At 42.1% G+C, this 15,069-nt stretch overlaps 1 pseudogene; it reads left to right on the forward strand.

Moving 5' to 3' along the window:
* The first annotated feature begins 4,639 nt into the window (after window positions 1–4,639).
* On the forward strand, window positions 4,640–5,441 carry LOC147448323 (monothiol glutaredoxin-S17 pseudogene; annotated as a pseudogene).
* The last annotated feature ends 9,628 nt before the right edge of the window (window positions 5,442–15,069 follow it).

Consider the following 15,069-nt stretch of genomic DNA (forward strand, 5'->3'; position numbering starts at 1 on the left):
TAAAAAGAGAGATAGAGAAAAAGAGAGAGAAATAGAGAATGAGAGAGAGAGATAGAGAGAGAGAGAAATAGAGATAGAGAAAGAGGTAAAGATAGATAGAGAGAGAGAGAACTAACTAGAGATAGCTACGGAGATGGATAGAGAGAGAGAGAGAGAGAGAGAGAGAGAGAGAGAGAGAGATAGAGAAAGTAGTGGTGAAAGAGTTAGCTTGGATGCTATCCCTCTAGAAGAAACTATGGAACTAAAAGAGGCAAAGAGGTTTTGCCCACTACATGCATTGTCATGTACACCTGGGTGTGCACGTATGTGTCACGCATATAGGATTTGACCAATAAAGACTAGATTTTGATCCGGTGGTCCTGATCTCCGTACACCTCTGGACCGAGGTGTGTGGAGATCGGGCAAGGCTTGAAAGGTATGAAGAAGAGAAAGAGAGACGCAATAAGGAGCAACACGATTGCAAGCAAAGTCGAACGACTAGAAGCTTACCCTTGCCATACCATCTCGCTCCTCTACCTGAATTCCCTACAATGGCATGGTTGGACAAGACAGTGAGAGCAGCTCGACAGATCGGAGAACCCATATCTCCAGAAGAGGAAGAGCTGGCTATTGGATGTGACAAGTATCATAGATACATGGCATTGTGGTCGCATGGAAAGCATTTCAGAACACAACAAATTGATAGCAGAAAAAACATGTTTGGCAGTGGGGTAATGATTAGTTTCATGCAAAAGAGCAGGGTCAGTGCTAGAGACACGAACGAGAGCACTAGCAACCTGGATTACTATGGTCTGGTGTCAGATATCTTGAAAGTCAGCTTCAGACGGTTTGAGATGTTTTTGTTGGATGTGAAGTGGTTCAAGGTAATTACTTCTGGTCGCAATGCAATGGTACGCAGAGATGGAAACAAGCTTGTGCAGATAGATTCTACAAAGGTTTGGACAGATGCAAGCGACACGTTTGCGCTCCCGAACATTGCGAGCAAGTGGTCTTTGTACAAGACCCTCGAGAGCCACAATGGTGGTTTGTGGTTCAGGTTGCTCCAAGAAATAAACAAGTATTTGAAGGGCAAGAGCTCCTTGAGGAAAGTCGACCAGACGACGCAGATAGTACTATGACATTAGATGAGATGGATGAAGGTATGGCAGACGAAGTTGACAGATATATGAGGGATGACGCAGACGAGGCAGATATGACACTTGTAGATGAAGATGCAATGGATGAAGACAATCCGCCAGAACGAGTTGGGGCAGAGTTATGTCTGCATTTAAAGATAGACGATGATACGGTGCAAGATCTTATTGATGATGCCTCACTAGTCGAGGCCTGTAAGTGTTTGTGTGAAGCCAGAGGTACGGGTACCACGCCTCCGAGCTTCACACCCGAGGGTCCGATGCCTATGGGGGGGACGCCTATGGGAGGGATGCCTATTGGGGAGGGGACGCCTATAGGTATGACACCTGCAAGGTCTCCCATCACAGCCGCTTTGACACCTAGGGGTACGGTATAGGCGGGTACGTCAGCATCTCCGCTTCACAGGCACACTCGCCGATCTCGACGATCGTCAGGTGGAGGTGGTGGTTGCTGTGGAGGAGGGTCCACGGATGCTTCGACCCCTCCTCACTCACGACCCCCGTCCGACGCAGGAACACCTCTTGACACACCTCTTATCACACCTCGGAAACCTTGGGGGGCACACGATCCTAGTGCCTCCAAGGTCTATACTTTACGGCCAGATGGACAGGTTGACATGGATAATGTCGGGACTGAGATGAGACAGCGCCGAGCGGGTTCGCCAGCTCATGGAGGTGCAGTTTTCCAGCACCATCATGACATCTTGGACTCATCAGGACCACGGAAAAATCAATTATATAGTGGAGACCATCCTGAGAGAGTATTGCCCTGCTCCGAGTTCAGAAGAGGTTCCGAGAAGGTGGATCACGAATGTTGCATGGGACACTGTGAAACATCGTCAAGATGCAGCTTGTCGAGCTTTCAGGCAGGGCTCACCAAAGCCTACGGGAATCTCACACGAGTCGTGGCAGCAGATCAGGGAGGAGGATGAGACAGCGGACACGAGGTTCAGACAGCAGCGTTTGGCCGCGACGAGCCGTAAGGAGACAAGGGGCACATTTCATCTTGGCAGCGAAGGCTTCGACACCTTTCTCTATGAGTTTGTGAGTTTCCAATCCAATCCTAGCTATGGCGTCTTTTTTCAAGAGCGATGAATCATGTGTTCTTAATTACTTTGGTTTTTGAATAAACGCAGAATCTTGCAATGCATCGAGCCCCGACACGCCAGGAGGAGACACATGGATATCGGAAAGGAATTTATGATGTATTGAATGATCTTGCTGCCACCCGGGCAGGAGAGACTGTAGACTGGGAGGCCTTAGACTCTCACTGATCGATTGAGGTGATAAGTTTGATCGAGACAAATAATATGCGTGAGTTGACTTAATTAATTAAGTAAATGTGAAGTAATATCATACTAATTTTGTGATCTGTCCCTTTATGTGCAGGTTGTGACGTGCGAGTCATCAGTGGCTTTTCTATATATGTTTTGTGAGACACAAACACATCTCTTTGTTTCTTTCTTGAATAGACATGCACATATAGGTGTTGATCATGGTTTTGGTTATAGTTATGGACGTTATGGCTATGGCTGGTTTTGATCATGGTTTTGGACATAGTTATATATTGTTTTGGATAGGTGTTGATCATGGTTTTGGTTATGGTAATTATGCAGGAATGTAACAAACTTTATGGTTATGGTTTTGGTTATGGTTATCATTATGGTTTTGATCATGGTTATGGTTATGGTTTTGGCGTTATGTTATGCACAAAGTTCGTTATGAAGTTCAATTTGTTTTTGGGTGAAAGCATGTTAACCTGTCGCGCTTTTTGTGCTAGTTAGAAGTTTCAAGTTAGCACATCTTCGAAAATTTGGGCGTCCGGTAAATTTTTTACAAATAATATCAAAGTTTGTCAGAGGTTGTACATTTGGATTCCTTGTTTCAAGTGCTTTCTATTGATATATCATATGTTATAGATCTTGGAGATGTAGCTCAAGTTATTGTACTAGTTAGCATATGTCAAAATTGTGCTAGTTAGCATTGTCCGAAACATGAAAAAGCATGACAAGTTAACATGCTTTCACTCTTTTACTTTCATTTCTTCCATCAAGTTGTGCCTTAAATCTCATTTGAGATCCTACATGGATATCATGTAGAAGGCGTATATATGGGTTTTTTTTTAAAAGTTTATGTTAGAACGAAGGGAACTCTGCCGAAATTTCTACGGGAGCACGGTTGATTTTGGTGCTACTTGCTTTCTTGGGCAGAGGACAGGCAATCTGGATGTGGCTATGTCCATCTTTTCACTGGGCACAGCCACAGGGCAGACTGCCTGTCCTCTTTTTTTTTGGTTATGGTCGTCAATATAGGCATGGATATAGGCATCGAAATAAGCGTCAAAAATTAGCTATATCGACGCATATATTGATTGTTTCATAGGGACGTGCATTTCGACGCAGTTTTCGACGGTTGGCGTCAAAATCGTCGAAGGCACCTGTTGTAGTGCATTCTCCTTCTGTATCCTGGAAGTTGTGGCCTCTGTCTAAGAAACCATGGAGAACTAGAGCAAAGCAACCATCCAGGAAGCTAATGGAGGCAAGTCGAGTCAAGAAAGGAAAGGAGAGGAAGCTCCACTTGGATGGGGCGAGCGAGCTAACAAAAAGGACAAAGGCGCCTTTAGCTAAAAGCCGCTGCCACACCTACCTGGGAAATGGTTAAGTATCGGGGTGCTTGCCCTCGTGAAGGTGGAGGTAACCGGAACAGTCGATCACACAATTTATGGGGTGGCTAGCGCGTCAAGCTAAGCTAGATACAAGTGCTCGCATCTTGCAGACATGGGCAACGCAGTGGTGGAGGCATTGTCTCTCAAAGCCAGGTCCTGAGCTCGTTACCGTGTTGGTTGCGTATTGACTTTCCTTTTGGTCAACCGGTTTTGACGCATTGAAGTTGACTGAGAAATTGGGAGGGGTTGCTTGCCACGATGGCAAGTGTCCCAATATCTATCCAACGCTGCCAGTGGTGCAGCCATCTTCGAGTTCCACGAAATTCTTAGAATTGCACTCCTCTCTCTCTCTCTCTCTCTCTCTCTCTCTCTCTCTCTCTCTCTCTCTCTCTCTCTCTCTGGAAGAGCGCGCACCAGCACACGCTCTTTCAGAGAGTTTCTTTTTGAGCTCTACTGTGCCGCTAATGTTTGCTAACATTAATTTTCCTAAGGTTTACTTATGGCTATTCACTTAGGCTGATCACTTCCTATCGGACAGTCACTCAAATTCCAGACGCTGCTGCTATCATCGCCACTCACGTGTTGTCTCTGTCATGCATCTACCATTGTTTTTGTGTTGCGAGGCTCCTCTCTCTCTCTCTCTCTCTCTCTCTCTCTCTCTCTCTCTCTCTCTCTCTCTCTCTCTCTCTCTCTCTCTCTCTCTCTCTCACACACACACACACACACACACACAGCCCAATCACTCACTTATATGGGTGCTCGCACAGGAGGCAGCAAACTCCAACCCCAAGGACTACGATGTACATATTCACAGACCCATTAAACTAATCAATTAGAAGTGATGGAAGGGATTCTATTCATTTATATGGAGTATTCAGAGTTGTTTATGAGAAAAATTGGCAAGTTTGTGTGCTCAAGACATGGAGTTCTTGTCAATGCTTGGCTATCTTTTTGTTTGCATAGTTGCATATTAACGTTCGTTTGTTAACGATACAGTCAGAATGGCGTCTTGGTAAATAAATTGGAGGGCGCCAAGCTAGCTGAATTGGCTCAAAAGGTATCTGAGCTTACAGGCCCTACATAAATAGAGGAAAGTACAGATGGAAGTAAGATGAATGGTTCTGCTATCTCTACAAATGACTCACAGGAAGGCAAGGGTGAGCTTCTGTAGGAAAAGCTGAAGACTCTTGTTGCCTCCAAGCCAATGATGTTGTTCATGGGAAGGGCTTACCCAATGAGCCAAAGTGTGGATTCAGTCGCAAGGTTGTAGAGATTCTGAAAGATCTTTGCGTCGAAATTGGAAGCTTTGATATTCTAGCGAATGAGGCGGCCAGGCAAGGTCTCAAATCTTTCTCTAACTGGCCAACATACCCTCAGCTGTATATTGCTGGTGAATTAATCGGTGGATGTGATATTGTTACTAAGATGTATATTAAGAGCGGGGAGCTGAAGGAATTATTGATGGAGAAAGGTGTGGTCCATAAATAAAGTCTTGAAAATAGACTGAAGAGTTTGATAAATTCATCTCCCACTACGCTTTTCATGAAAGGTTCTCCTAATGCGCCGCGTTGTGGCTTCAGCTCCAAGGTGGTGAGCATACTACAAATGGAGGGTATATCTTTTGGTACCTTTATTATTCTTAGTGACAATGAAGTTCAAGAAGGTCTGAAGAAATATGCCAACTAGGCGACTTATCCACAGCTTTATCACAATGGTGAACTAATAGGAGGGTGCAACATCATTCTAGAGCTAAAAGCAAGCGGTAGTTGAAGGCAGAGGTCTCATAATTGGTAAAACCCTCATGAGTTTTGTGCAAAATTTACACATTAAAGTACCCAGTATATTATATAATGCTTGTAGTTCTTTGGACCTTGTAACTGTGGCTTTTTGTCGTATGTTTATAGTGCAATATTTGAGAATTGTGGTCTCTCAAGCGTTTGAGTCGTCCGATCTTGCCTTTATTTAGGCAGCTTGATACTCGCTGGTTGTGGATTTTTGTCATATTGTTGAACTATTTTCCCATTTCAATTCATGCAGGAAATTGTCACGCCCCAACAAAAACAGAGAGAGAGAGAGAGAGAGAGAGAGAGAGAGAGAGAGAGAGAGCGAGAGGAGAAGTGAGGGTTTTTGTGTGTGCTACTGCAGCCATCCCATCTCATCAGCACTTTCCTTCAAGCTGTGTAAAGTTGCCTCGCCATCACTTCTACCTCTCTCTTTTGGCCCACGCAGGTGCTTTTCGGTACAGGCCATCCAATGCTTGGTTGTATCATGCAGCATTGTTGCTACAATATGGGGTATTGTACATGCAAGTGCCAGCTTCGATCACTCAATCCCAACCAATCCCAATCCGTCTTCTTGCCACTGATCATGATCCTTTGTCTTGCCATTGATCGAAATCTTTCCCCTGGTCTAGTGTGTGATTGCTCTGCGTTTTGCATGAGTTGATGAATAGGTGAGCAAGAAAGTGCCCAAGCCTGAACTCAAAACCACTCCCGAGCCCGACCCCAAGCCCAAGCCTAGAGGTGGCACTCAGATCCTCTATAGGGTCTCCTCCAACCTGACTCCCATCTTGCAAACCGCGGAGACCACGAGGCCTGATGCCCTCAAGAGAGTATTGGACTACATCAAGTCTCACAAGCTCCAGAGTAGTACTGAGAAATTGCAGATCTTTTGTGATCCTCTCCTTAAGAAGGCATTGGGACGAGACAATGTTATGGTGTCAGAAGTTCTCAAGTACTTGAGTCTCCACTTGTCAGCACATTTTAGTGATGATGCCCCTATGCTGTTGGCGATGCAGACGACAGAGGGAAAGAAATAGAATGAGTAAACGTCAAAGTGGACATGAGGGCAGAAAAGCTTATGATCGTTATGATCCTCAAGTAATTAAGCCAGCGGCATCAGTGCAGCTAGCTTCTTGCGCTTTTAGCAGAGTGTGTGAGGGGATTAGTGGTAGACATCTCAATGTCAAGCAAAAGGCATTGGGGAATATTGCCACTAGTGCAAGTCATGGTCTGATGAGCCTTTAGCTTCAAGCACACTCCTCGTCCAGCTCTGTTGATAACCTATTTGAGAATTTGATGAGGCAAGCATTTCGGAACGATCTGCAGACAAACAGAAACATCTCTCATGACCAATTCAACGCAGAATATGGTGTCCGCAAGAATTGGTTAATGCGACGTAGCTCCAAGGAGATGCAACAGCATTATAGCGGAAGTCAAGTAGTGAATCATACAGGTGCAATTAGGAAGCGAGAGCTAATATCCCATTCGATAGTCGGAAGAAGCAGGAGGCATGAGCATGAGCTTGCACTACTATGTTGATGAAAAATTTACTATATTGTGTACAAACACTTACTCGGGTTTGTCTTTTCTCAGAATAACTCGCTCGATGCGTGGTAAGACTCTACAACTCAAACTCTCACTCATACAAGGTCTTTGTTTTTCAAGAATCACTTGCTACATGCTCAGTTTACTGACACGTGGAAGTGAATTAGGATATAGTTTATAGCTTACCGTTGTGTGTAGAGTGTACTCTCACATGAGGTTATCTGTCAGCAAAATATAATAGAATAGAGGTCAATTTTAGTTAGGTAAGTTAGATTTTGATGTGTAGATACTTCCTCACCTCAAAGTGAACATAGATGGAAATTTTGTTGTCCTGTGTAGAGCCATCACACTATGCTCTCACTGGAATCAAAATTTAGGAATCTCATGTCCAAATACATTGATACTATATTATCTTTATTTGGATTGCTACGTCTATTATAGTGTGTGACCGTACACGTGTATCAAATGCAGATAGATAAGCTTTTAAAGATCTACCGTGGAGTGTGAGAACTTCATGTTCGCACTTCAGATAGATATGACAATTTTCAAAGATTGCAATTAATCCCATTTCAAATTAATTGCAAGATTTGATCAATATTACCGATTATCGTAATGTGTGAAAGCTTTAACCTTGCACTTTAGATAAATTGATATAGTGCAATGGGTTATAAAATTGATTATCGTCATGTGTGAAAGCCAAAAGCTTGAAACTTTAGATGAATCGATATAGTGCAATGATATTGAAATATTTTTTCTGAAGTGATGAAGTTATTTAGTGCATCAAAATATAATTTGATTGACATGAGTTTATTGAAGAATGCAAAGACTATTATTGTCTATTGTTAATTGATAATGCAATGCGATACTAATTGATAATGCGAACAGATTTTGATCACTATATTGATTGATAGAGCATTGCTTGTGCAACATATTGCTTTGAATGAATTTTGACTTCGAAATGAACAAGTGGATTTGTTGATCTGACAGCTTAAATTTATCTGTCAGCATGGTGAAAGGACATGAGTGGAATTACGTCCACAAGCTGCTTGCTGGAAAGAATACATCTCGATTGAAATGCAAGACATGTAGCCATGAGTTCAGTGGGAATGCGACCAGAATCAAAGAGCGTTTGTTTAATGTCCCTGATAATGTGTCCGAGTGTACGGCGCCACCAAGAGATATTCATACTAGATTACCAAAGTACGCTCGTATTGCAGAGCAAATTCTTGTAGTTAAAAAGAAAACTGTGAATACCAAACAAGCTGCAATGGATGTTGAAATGTCATTTTCAATGAGAGGACAGAGCATGTGCCTATGGAAGCAAATGTTTAGACTCCCCAGTGAATTCCTTTTCACAAATGTGTTTTGACATCAACAGCAGCAAATCCTAGCTCAATTAAAGCTAGTAAAGCATCATCCAATGGTCAAACATTGTATGAAGCGATAGATAAGTAAAATTTGCTTGAGTTGCACTTGAAATGGATGCAAGATTTTATAGCGTGTGGTATACCATTCAATGCTATGCGCAACCCCATATTTCAAGATGCTTTAATGAGCACGACGGTTTGTGCTTCCTAATTATAATAAGATGCGCATAGAGAATGTAGATAAAGTAAAAAATAGTACTAAAGCCATCCTCAAGCGCATGGTAGTGGACTTTGTTCCTCCATATGGTTGCACTATAGCGCTGGATGGATGGACCAACTATCAGAAGAAGCCACTCATCAATGTGATGCTTATCAATCCTAGAGGGTCTATGTTTGTGGAATCCATTGACACCTCTTTAAAAGAAAAGACGAGTGATTATCTAGCAAGAATATATGAGCATGCTATAGCAAAGGCAAGTGGACCAAAGAATGTGACTTCAATTGTCACAGATAATGCATCCAATTACAAGGCTGGAGGAAGGGCTATCCAAGTTAAGTACCCGAAAATTACTTGGGTACCATGTGCCGCACATACTCTTAATTTTCTATTAAAAAATATTGGAAAAATGGCCGTCATAAATCAAACGCTGCTAGATTCTACTCATGTGGTGAAATCTATTAGAGAGCATCAATTTTTGTATGCTCCTTTTTTATTAAAATCACCCAACAAAACTTTGCAGATATTTTGTGCGACAAGGTTTGCAACCGTATATTATGTTCTTGCCACCTTGCAAGAAGTGAAGCCTGCATTGATTGAAACAGTATTTGATAGACGCTGGGATGCATGGCTCAGCAAGTATCCTAGCTACCAAGAGGTAGCTGCAAGATGTGTTTTTTGGCGCAATGTAGAGAGAATTGTCACCCTGGCCAAACCACTTGTAGATCTTTTACGAATAGTCAACAAAGACTCTTTTGTCTTTGGTCGAGTCTATTAATATACGTCAGAGGCATTTTTCAAAGTAAGAGAGCATGCTGGCTTTGGTGCAAAGGACAAAGCTTCCATGATCACAGCTGCCAACAAGCAATGGGTGCAATTGCATACACCGTTGGATGGTGCTGGATTTGTATTAGATCTTAAATTTCAAATGCACCAACAATCAGCCAATAAAGAAGTCATGAGTGACTTCAAAACAATGTGCTTGCAACTATTAGGACAAGAGGATGGGAAGACTGCTTTTCGTCAACAAGTTGATTATGCTAATAGAACTAGCATGTTCCAGGATCCATGGCATATAGATGCCATTTCACACACAAGTGCACTTCTATGGTGGAAGGAGTATGGTGGGGAGAAAGTGGAGCTGCAACACATTGCTTTCAGGGTTCTATCTATTGCATCACCAAGTGAAAGCTATGAGAGGAACTGGTTGGTTTTTAACTTTATGCATACTAAGAAACGAAAACGGATTCATCCTCAACATGCTACTGATTTGGTTTATGTTCTCTGTAACATGAGACTCATTCAAGCCGTTGAACATTGAGACAAGAGCAGCACAAAAGCACTATGGTGTTTTTTAAACCCATGAAGCTATAGCTAGACGATGACGATGATATGGAATGGGAGACAGCTTCAAAATTCTTTGATATGGATGAAATAGATATTATCGTTGGTGTGTTTGATGGAGACGAAGATGTATGACTTAAGGTCTATAAGTTTTGCTTAATGTGAGTGGGAAAATTATGACACTACAACATGTTCACCTGTCTCTCCCTCTCTCTGTCTCTCTCAAAAGTTACTTTTGCAATAAGAGTCATAATTATAGCTAGATACAATACAATACAATTTTTGTTGATCGAGAATACAAAAATGGCGAGTTGAGGGGATAAATGACGAGCTGTGATTACAAAAAACTGTAGAAAGAGGTAAAGTGAGCAAAGTGCTCAACCCAAAGATTGAGTCAGGTCATTGAGTAGTTCGTCTATGTCAAACTCAGCATTTTCAGGCGTAGGAGATGGGCCTAGAGGCCCTTGCTGCAAAGAACCAGCATGATCTGGAAATGGACCGTAGAGTTTTTCATACTGTTTTTGTAGCTTGGTTTGGGCCTCTAATAGCTCCATCTCAAACTCAAGGATTCTGTCGTGCAAAATATCAAGTGTCTCTCAAATCTCCTTGACTTGCAAGATCTTGTCCTTGGCTTGCCAATGCAACGAGTGTGTCTGATTCTTCGAAAAGTAGAACTATGGGACGTTTGCGTGGATGCATTGGATTATTGGCATGACTTGCAGCCCACTTTTCTCTGCAATCCGACCATGCCCAACGCTAGAGTTCTTGTGGCGGTCTGGCCAATCCACGCGTCTCCCAAGGATGTCGTGAACATAACATTGTTGTATAAAGTAGAGTGCCATTTGATTGTTGTTGGGCATAACTCTCTCTCGACGTATGAATCTTCGAAGCAACACTCGTGCGAATCCTTTGTGCTGCAAATCTGATAGCTTTATAGGCGCCAATTCCTTGGCATTGCCGCCGATTCAAAATAAATGTGGATGCACAAAGTGGCTTGGACATAGTTTCCTGCACTCCTTAAGACTGAGAGGTTCGCCTTGCAACCCAAACTCATCCTCTTCAATCCATGCAATAGCTTTGAGATCTTTCTCCTAATCATAACGCTCTCTCTCTGCTCTTTGTAGATGGCATGTGCTTTGGTGTGGTTAAGTTCTTCTTCCATATCTGTCAATCAAGTGAACATGTCATCATAAGAAAGATTTGTCGTAAAGTTAACATGTTATCACTTTCAAATCTTCAAAGAAATAGATAGGATATCTTAATCTTGCAGCAATAAAGAGATATAATATTTATCACCATGTTGCTAGAAAGAGACAAGATAATTTGATCAATTATATAATTTAGAAGCGCAACTAAAGAGGACCATAAAAAATTCATCAATTGGTTGTAGACCAGAAATTGTTACAATGTCATAGCCCACACTATGGGCACCATTTAGACACACGAAAATATCAAAAGCGTTAGGTCGAGCTATGGGATTGTTTCGCTTGCCACTCTCAAGTGGATAAGTACATTGCCTAAAAAATCCCTTTTGTTTTGCTCTTGTGGCAATTCCATGCACTTCAAGAGTTGTTTACAAGTATGGCACATGGAGTAAATATCCATGGCTTTATTCCAGGGAGGGGGTTTAGTAGATATGCATTATGGGGTAGCCCATGGAAAATCTCTCTCGCTCTGCTTTCTAGTTTCTATTTGCATGTTACGGAGAGGAGGAAAGCATGCTGTTGTGGGGGTCTTTGTACATGACCCTATTACCTAAATCTGAAAGCCATTCAATTTTCTTTGTTAGATAAGTGTCCTTTTTTCTTTCTTTTGCAAAACTCACAATTTATGAGTGGATTGTATTGAGAACAACATAAAGTTTACAAAACAACCTCAAACTCAGGCCAAGCCTTGAGGTGTTGAAGATTACAAAATGGATGTCTATCACCTCTCACTGAGGCTAATTCTTCTCGCAGGTTGACAACATGGCATGGGTAGCCCTAGACCAGTCTCCCGAGTCTTGCTTACTTCCGAGCGTATAGATCATCACTCTGCTTTCTTGTATAATCTCTGAGAACCTTGCTACATCAAGGTCTCCCTTAGACACATGTCTGTTCCTCGCCTGCCATATATGGTGGAAGAAGAAGTACCTGGTAGTTTGAGTGTAGATAAGCAAAGCAGGGCTTCCCATCTTCTTGTCACCAAGGAACATATCAACCTTGAAGAACCTGATCTGCCATGTCCTTTGGATCCACTTGCATATTTTCCCTGCCAAGCCTCTGATCACTTGACATTCCATGAAAAGGTGGGCCGGATCTTCACTAGCTATCTTGCACCCCAAGCAATGATCGGACGCAATTCTTCTTTCCTGGATCTTCACACATACAATAGAGCACCCCACATCATCTTCCACAAAAATATCTTCATAAACTGCCACTACTTTGGCTTCCAGATGTTCTCCATAACTTCCTCCCACCATTCTTCTGGTCATTGTCTCTTCCTTAATTTTTTGAGGGGGCTATACCACTTATTCTCCTGCATTAATGCATGATATATGCCTTTAGACTGGGGTTTCCAGAAAAGCTCTTCCAAGCCATCTTCAGGCATTCCACTCAAACCCAGATTCACAGATTTTCATTACATACTTGTCCAGCTCTATTCTCTAAAGCCAATATTCACTTTTTGAGCATGCTTAAAAAAAACTTAAAAAAAGAAAGGATCAAACAATATATTCAAAGTAATATGTGCATATGATTTTGGGTTGATTTTCTTAGTAAGAAACTAAGTGATATGTCGCTTTGTTGAAGGGAGGAATTAACAACCAAAGTCAGAGGGATGTGGAAAATGGTGGGCAACCAGTCAGTTAGAGGCAGAAGAGTGACATAAGGGTTGGCAGGAGAGGCTATGTCATAGAGCAAGAGAAGGAGATTGCTTTTTTTAATATGTTTGCACCCACATTGCACGCAGTGAACAACTTGCAGGTGGAGTAGCTCAGCTCGAAGATTTCTCTCTTGCTTGGTGAGATCGTGAGGTTGAGGTCACTCACTACGTGGTGCTTATTTGAGGTGTGTCAAGCTTGAATTGCTAAGTTGAAGTGAGATCTACGAAGATTTGATCTAATGAGAGTAGAAAGAGCGAGTTTGATTCCATGATGTGAGGAATTGATGAAGGATCCTTTCATTTAAGGACTTCAAAAAAATTATTTCAATAAATTGTTTTATTATTTTCTATGCTTATTAAATCTATCTTTTCTTATAAAAAAACATTAAAATATTCTTTTGTTTAAATTTTAATGTATCTTTTTCTCTTATTATTTTATTACATAGAAAATTTTTACAAAGTGTGAGAAATACCATGTTTTTAAATTTTATTGTATGCTATGCCTATTAGACCTACCTTTTCTTATGGAAACATAAAAATTTTCTTTTGTTTTAATTTGGCAATGGCTCCCTTTAATGTTTTTATTACATATAAAAATTTCCACAAATGTGATAATTACAATTTTCTAAAATTTTATTATATCCTATGCCTATTAGACTTACCTTTTCCAATGAAAACATTAAGTTTGTTTACGATGGCAGCCTATATGTAACTTTTTGGAAAAGTCCATTTTATAGTACTTTCAATTTGTGTCGCTCGCTCTAATATAAAGCTCGACTCTTCATTTGAGTCTGTGCATCGATCGTTACTTGTGCTAGCACTGTCTCTAGAAAGTAGTGGAAAAATTGCGTTTGCAGGTTGCTCTCTCTCTCTCTCTCTCTCTCTCTCTTTTTGCGTATTACCAGACATTAGGAGGTTTTAGCATTCACTTATGACTATTAGACAATTGGGGATACCACAAGAAGTTTTTGGACAAATTCTCACAATGTTTCCCACATTGTGACTTACCTCAACATCATGAGCTTCTGTGAGGGAGGCGCCGCATACCTAGCTAGGTATGATTGGGGGCAGGGGACCGCCGGCCTAGTGGGGGGCCGGATTGAGCCTCATAGGTAGAAAGCCGGATTGAGCCTCAGATTGGGAGTCTTGATTCAGTTGATTGTCATGATGTTGAGACTGGGTGACCAGCCTTTCGCGATGCTTGTGATGATATGTTTTTAGCTGATTCGGGAAAGCCAGATGCGGCTTATTCCTTGGGCTTGGACAAGCCCTTAGTCCCTTTTATTGATCAACCTGTGCTGGTTTATGTGGGCTAGATAGAGCCCTTACATGTTGATCCTGATGCACACTCCTTAGACTTGGACTCTGAGAGCGAGTTGGATATCGATGGTGACATCGTTGTCGAGGTTTTGTGTGATCACATTGAGGCTTCAACCGAGTCACTTATGCATGTCCCTATCTTCTGATATTTTGCAAACATTGATTGAACAGCCAGATACACTGTTTTCGGCCCCGATTGTGCCCCTTTACAATGCGCTTTTTGGCATGTTGATGGACCAGCCAGCTACCCTCGATACGGGCCAGGAGACGCCCTCATTTGATCAGATTTTAGATGCATTTGTGATTCAGCCAGATACTTTTTCCTTGGGTCAGGATGTGCCCCCAATTCATGATATTTCTGCTACACTTATGGTTCAATCGGATGCACCTTCTTAGGGCTAGGATGTGCCCCACTTTGATGGCTTTTCAGGGATGCACTTGGATCAGCCAGTCACGCTTAGTTCCGGCCCAATTGCGCCCCTAATTGATTAGATTTTGGACACACATATGGTTCATATGGTTACATTTTCTTCGGGCTTCGGTATGGCCCCGCTGATGATGTGGCCCTTTTTGATGGGATTGCACGCACATTGATGGATCGGCCGAACATGACTATTTCGGGCTAGCTAGCACCCATCGCCTATGATATTTCCAAGTTGCCAGAGCAGGCAAATGAGGATGTTCATAATATTGATTTATTGGAAGATGTGCACCAACAAACTCCTCCTCGTGCGAGGTTGAGCATTATCACAAGAAGATTTGAAAACTTTCTCATGTAGGAAAACGGAGTCTTTCTCAGTGTTATTCATACAGTGCATAACATCATGAGCTTCTG

This window comes from Adiantum capillus-veneris, chromosome 11, assembly GCF_014529385.1.
Source record: "Adiantum capillus-veneris isolate H3 chromosome 11, ASM1452938v2, whole genome shotgun sequence".
NCBI lineage: Eukaryota > Viridiplantae > Streptophyta > Polypodiopsida > Polypodiales > Pteridaceae > Adiantum > Adiantum capillus-veneris.